Source organism: Triticum dicoccoides, chromosome 7B, assembly GCF_002162155.2.
Source record: "Triticum dicoccoides isolate Atlit2015 ecotype Zavitan chromosome 7B, WEW_v2.0, whole genome shotgun sequence".
NCBI classification, from domain to species: domain Eukaryota; kingdom Viridiplantae; phylum Streptophyta; class Magnoliopsida; order Poales; family Poaceae; genus Triticum; species Triticum dicoccoides.
Window position 1 is genome coordinate 644,997,642 of NC_041393.1, and position 5,707 is coordinate 645,003,348.

A 5,707-nucleotide genomic window follows, 5' to 3' on the forward strand; every position below is an offset into this window, starting at 1 on the left:
TGGCAACTTGGATTACGTCGGTACCTGTACGCTTCGCTTATCCGGTGTGCCCTGAGAAGGAGATATGTGCAGCTCCTATCGGGATTTGTTGGCATAGTCGGGTGGTCTTGCTGGTCTTGTTTTACCATTGTCGAAATGTCTTGTAACCGGGATTCCGAGTCTGATTGGGTCTTCCTGGGAGAAGGAATATCCTTCGTTGACCGTGAGAGCTTATGATGAGCTAAGTTGGGACACCCCTGCAGGGTTTAAACTTTCGAAAGCCGTGCCCGCGGTTATGCGGCAGATGGGAATTTGTTAATATCCGTTTGTAGAGAACTTGACACCAAATCCGAATTAAAATGCATCAACCGCGTGTGTAGCCGTGATGGTATCTTTTTGGCAGAGTCCAGGAAGTGAACACGGTTTTGGGTTATGCTTGACGTAAGTAGTTTCAGGATCACTTCTAGCTTCTCAACCGTTCCGTCGCTTCTCTTCTCGCTCTTATTTGTGTATGTTAGCCACCATATTTGCTTAGTGCTTGCTGCAACTCCACCTCATTACCACTTCGTACCCATAAGCTTAAATAGTCTTGATCTCGCGGGTTTTGAGATTGCTGAGTCCTTGTGACTCACTAGATACTATCACAACAGTTGCAGGTGCCGATGATACTAGTGCAGGTGATGTAACCGAGCTCAGATGGGAGCTCAACGAAGATCTTGGTCGTTGCTATGTTTCGTTTGATGTTGATCAGTAGTGGAGCCCAGTTGGGACGATCGGGGATCTAGCAGTTGGGTTATCTTCTTTTCTTTTGGCTTCGTTCGTAGTCGGACTATGTGTGTACTTTGAATGATGTATGATTTATATGTTCAATGTGTGAAGTGGCGATTGTAAGCCAACTCTTTATCCCAGTCTTGTTCATTACATGGGATTGTGTGAAGATGACCCTTATTGCGACAAAACCACAATGCGGTTATGCCTCTAAGTCGTGCTTCGACACGTGGGAGATATAGCCGCATCATGGGTGTTACAGTCCCATACCGGCAGATGTGGCTACATTGGAAAAGTTTGATTTGGCGGCACTATGACTCAATCCCATCGATGACGGAGGAGGTTTGTTATTCTTAAGTCATTTTATTTCCTTCTCCATCATCATGAACATGAATGCAACAATGAGCATACATCATACAAATACTTTAATAGAATATCGAGCTTCTCAAGTGAACAACTACAACATAAATAACATGACAATACCAACTACTAACATATCCATGGTGTATTACAATCATCATTTTATAAAGATGTCATGAAAATAAAGTAGAGTAGTGACATGGCATTATCAACATTCTAATTAGCATGGCAAGAGATATAATGAAAACACAAGCATGCATGATAGGCATAAAGAAATGACTGTGACGAAAATGATAAGAAACAACTGCAACTAAACACACACAAGGTGCAAGCAAAGTCAACATGCAAGTTCGGGGCTCATGATAAGAGGTTGGCTTGCCTGGGGTCAACAAATACTCCAGAAAGAAGTGCGGAACGATCGCATAAAGATTTGCCGGAAACAGTCTCTCTCGGAGGGGGCTGTTTACGGGCAAGGGCAAAATGGTTATTTTCAGAATGTGCAAACATTATGAAAATGATACCAACGGAAAGAGCTCGACGAACAGAGAATGTGAGCACTCGAATCACCTCAATCGGAGTTACGAGCGCAAAGTTGTGAGGTGTAGAAGATCAGGGACCAATCTGTGAATATTTTCATCACCAACAGGTCCCTGGGAGGAAAAACTGAAAAGCATAAGGAGAAACACATTTTCCCAAAGTGAAAATGTATTCTGAACCGAAGTAGAATGAAAATACATTTTCACAAAAGAAAAGCGTACCCGGGAGAAACCCGTCTCCATTTATCCACATGGACCCGTGGCTGGAGCCACTTCCAGGCGGGGCCCAGGCGCAGGGGGAGGGGGCACAGGAGGTCGTGTCCTTCCTCCCACTCCTCTGCTCCCGTGCGGGGCAGAGCAGGAGGCAGAGGAGGGAAGCGGCGAGGGGGCCGGCCAGCTCCGGCCGTCTCTGGCCGAGCCAAGGGCACCGGCGGGACCGGGGCGACGAGGGGGTCCCGTTCAGAGGGATCACGACCGTCGGGGAGGAGAAGGGTGGAGGGGAGAGGCGGCACCAGGAGGAGGACCGAGACAGGCGGGCGGTGGTGCTCTCTGGTGAAGCAGGCACTCCGGCGAGGGGGCAAGCGGGTGGGGCCGATGAGTGGAACGAGGGGGACTCGATGGACGTGGTGGGAGGAGGAGAGAAGGCTCGGGTTGGTCGAAACCAAGCCGAGACCGAGGCGGCTATGGAGGACATAGGCGAACTCCAGCGAGATGAGGCGATCCTAGTGACCAAATGAGGCAAGGGAGAGATGAGTGAGGTGAGGAGGGGTTCGGGGGTCCTTATATAGGCGCGGAGGAGGGCTCTAGAGCTCACGAGCGAGCTCCCGACCAAGCTTTAATGGCGGGTAGAGGCTGGGCAGGGCATGGGCATGGCGTTTGCGACGCATTTAAGGCGAACGATGACGAAGCAGTGACGCAGGGCGAGGCAGTCGATCATGGGCGAGCTCCAGGACAGGAATGGAGGTCGAGACGAGGAGAGAGGAGATGAGCACAATGGCCGGACCGAGCCAGAGCTTGCACTGTACGTGATGCCAGCGTGATCACCATACGCACTGGTGCAAATGGTGCTTTCTGGCCGGCCGACCATGTCCAGTAGATAGACCGTCGTGCCCTTAGTCAAAATGAGGAAATAAATCGGTCCAGGGGCAAAGAAGAGATTTGCACTAAGCTCCAAAGTAAATCAACAGGAAGGTGTTTGTAACTTGTTGTGGTTACTCCAGCTTGGTAACCTGGTAAATATTTTGTCTGGCAAGCTAAGGGTAGCAAGGACTACGATCCTGGGGTTTATGAGGTCATTAGGATAAATATTTAGCATAGTTGCAGTGCAACTGCTAAATCTGGTCCAGAAAACAATTGATGAAGGAGCACTCACTAGGAGTGTTGGATTGAGTTATAACTTGGCAAACCTTCATGATTTGGTCATATTTAGATGCTGCAATGAGATCATACCAATGAGCTTGCCAAATTGGTACTTGCTTCACAAGCATCAGCCCTGACAAGAAACTTGGGAAAAAACTAGGAAAATATTGGCTACATTAAATCAGCCAAACTGTTGGGTAGGTACGTTATATGGATAGGAGAAGGCTTAGGAATATTTTCAGCCATAATGGAGAAAGATACAATATACTTGCTTCACAACCTGAAAATATGGACAGAAAACAAGAATTGCTCCTGTACTCACATAGATCAATGAAATGATCTGAATTTGGGTGGAGGCTAATGATTTGGGATACTTGAGAGGATGGCAAAGTTTCATGCCATTTGGAAACTCTATGAAGGTACTTCCTTCACAAAATGTTTATCTGGTCAAAAACTTTGGAAAATTGCACAGGTATCTAGGATGATTGGATTGAGCTCATCTTTGGTCTCCATGGGTGATTTACCAAGGTTAATCACCCTGCCGAATTGCAGCTCCACAGGAATTAGGAATAAGGCATTTCCTTTGCAAAAATTTCAAAGAAGGCAGAAACTTGCATTGGATCATGTGCCCAATTTTTGAACTGTGAAATATGAGACGAGGATGGAACTAGTGATTATATAGCAAGGACAAGCTCCACAATTCATGTGGGAATTTTGTCTGCTATAAAATAATAGTTCCTTTAGGAAATGGCAGAAAGGCAATATTGGTATTAAATAGGAAAAGGCAATTTTCCGTATTTAATTATGGCCAATATATTTGCCAGAGATTGGATTAGGCATAAATATCAATTCTACCAATTCACATGAATTTGGGAGATGGATAGCTATGCCTTTGGATTTTATTCCTCAGAAATGCCAGACAAGGAATAAATCATAATTCAAAAATATTGCATGGGACTTAGCAATATTTTTCTATATCCAAGGTTGAAAAGGATAGGAGGGTCTCTAGGAACAGATGGGATGACCAACAGATCAAGGAAAATGATATCTCCTTTGTAATCACAAAGGCTACATTCAAATTCCAGAAAAATTGGAAATAGGGTTTGAGAGGGTTTAAGATGATGCCACTGAGGTCTTGCCCACTGAAAAAGACATGAGCAGTCTTGAAAGGTTGGAAATGACAAGAAGTCTCAGAGTCATCCAGCAAAACTCAGGGAAACATTTTGAAAATGAGTGCCAGGAAGGAATAACAGCACAAAAATTGATAACCCAATTTTGGGGCTGTTACAACACACTCACGCACGAGCAAGCGCGGCTACCCCTACCGCTACCAGATCAAGTTGGACCGGAGCACAATGTATAGATCGGGGAGACGGGGAATGGGCGCGTGTGTGCGTACCTTGACGATGGGGTTGCCGCGGCGGCGACTTGGCCGGGTCCTCGGGGTCGACGGCCTCCGCCGCCTGGCTGAGCGAGACCGACGTCGACTCCTTCTCCTTTGCCATGGCGTGTCCGCTCCCTCTCTCCGCGGTGGGACATGATGGGGGAGGCGAGATCGCGGAAGTGATGTGCAATGGTGGGGTGCGGGAGGAGGGGGAGGAGGATCCTATCCCTCTGTGTGCTAGTATGGGTTGGGAGTGGAGAGGAGGTGGAAGGAGGCCAGCGGTGGAGGGGATTTGGATCGGGGGTGGATGGAGTGCGTGGAGTGGATGATTGGTGGCGTAGCAGCAACACGGTGTGTCCCACCTGTGCTACAAATATCCATCTAGTAGCAGAGCAGATTTTATACCCCACGCTATTACTATTGTCTGTTGAGGGGGCAGGGTGGAAATCATTTAGTAGCAGTGCATGTTTTCTGTGCCTACTCTACTACTATGTCGTACCAGTAGCGCGTTTTTTCTGCCGCACTACTACTAAGTAGCAATAGCGCGGGCCGAATAACCCATGCTACTACTAAATGTCTATCTATAGTGGTTTTCCTAGTAGTGGATGGAGATTGTCGGTGCGATAGACCCTGAGTATGTTGCCCTGACTGTGCATAGGCACGGGAATAATATTATGGCATCAAGCCATGCTAGAGAGCAAGAGACCAAGATCTTTGATGGACCAACATGCAGAACAAGAGGACCAAGATCAAGCCGGAGAAGCAAAGATACCACCAGGAGAAAAGCCTCCCTTGCAAGGCAAATGGGCTTGGCAAGCGTGAAGCCATTCCCGGAAGAGAGCATCCAAGACGTCCCGGCAAGGCCTGTTGGGACTCATGGTGGCAAGAAACACCTCATCAACCACTCCCCCATGACCCACGTCGTCAATCCGCAGATTAAGTGGCGGCCATTCACCACATGGAACCCTCTTTCTATAGGAAAGCCTACAGATGACACCTGTCACGCGGCGTGTCGAACAAGCAGGCGTGGAGCTGGCAAGATAAGACCTGCAAGGCTTGTCGATCGAACAACGATGTGATGTTGAGCAGCACATTTAATGTGCTCTGTCAGCCTGCAGAGTTAGGTATGATAGCACTATTTGCTATCTTATCAGTGCATAAGGACTAATTTGCCATGACCCCTTAACCTATAAAAGGAGGCCCATGGCAACCGTATAAAGGGTTTGTGAGGTTGGAAATTTGGACACCCACACACTCATACGTGCGTAGCCACTACCGCCCATGTCGGGCAAGTGTACTACACTCCACCACCATTATTCTA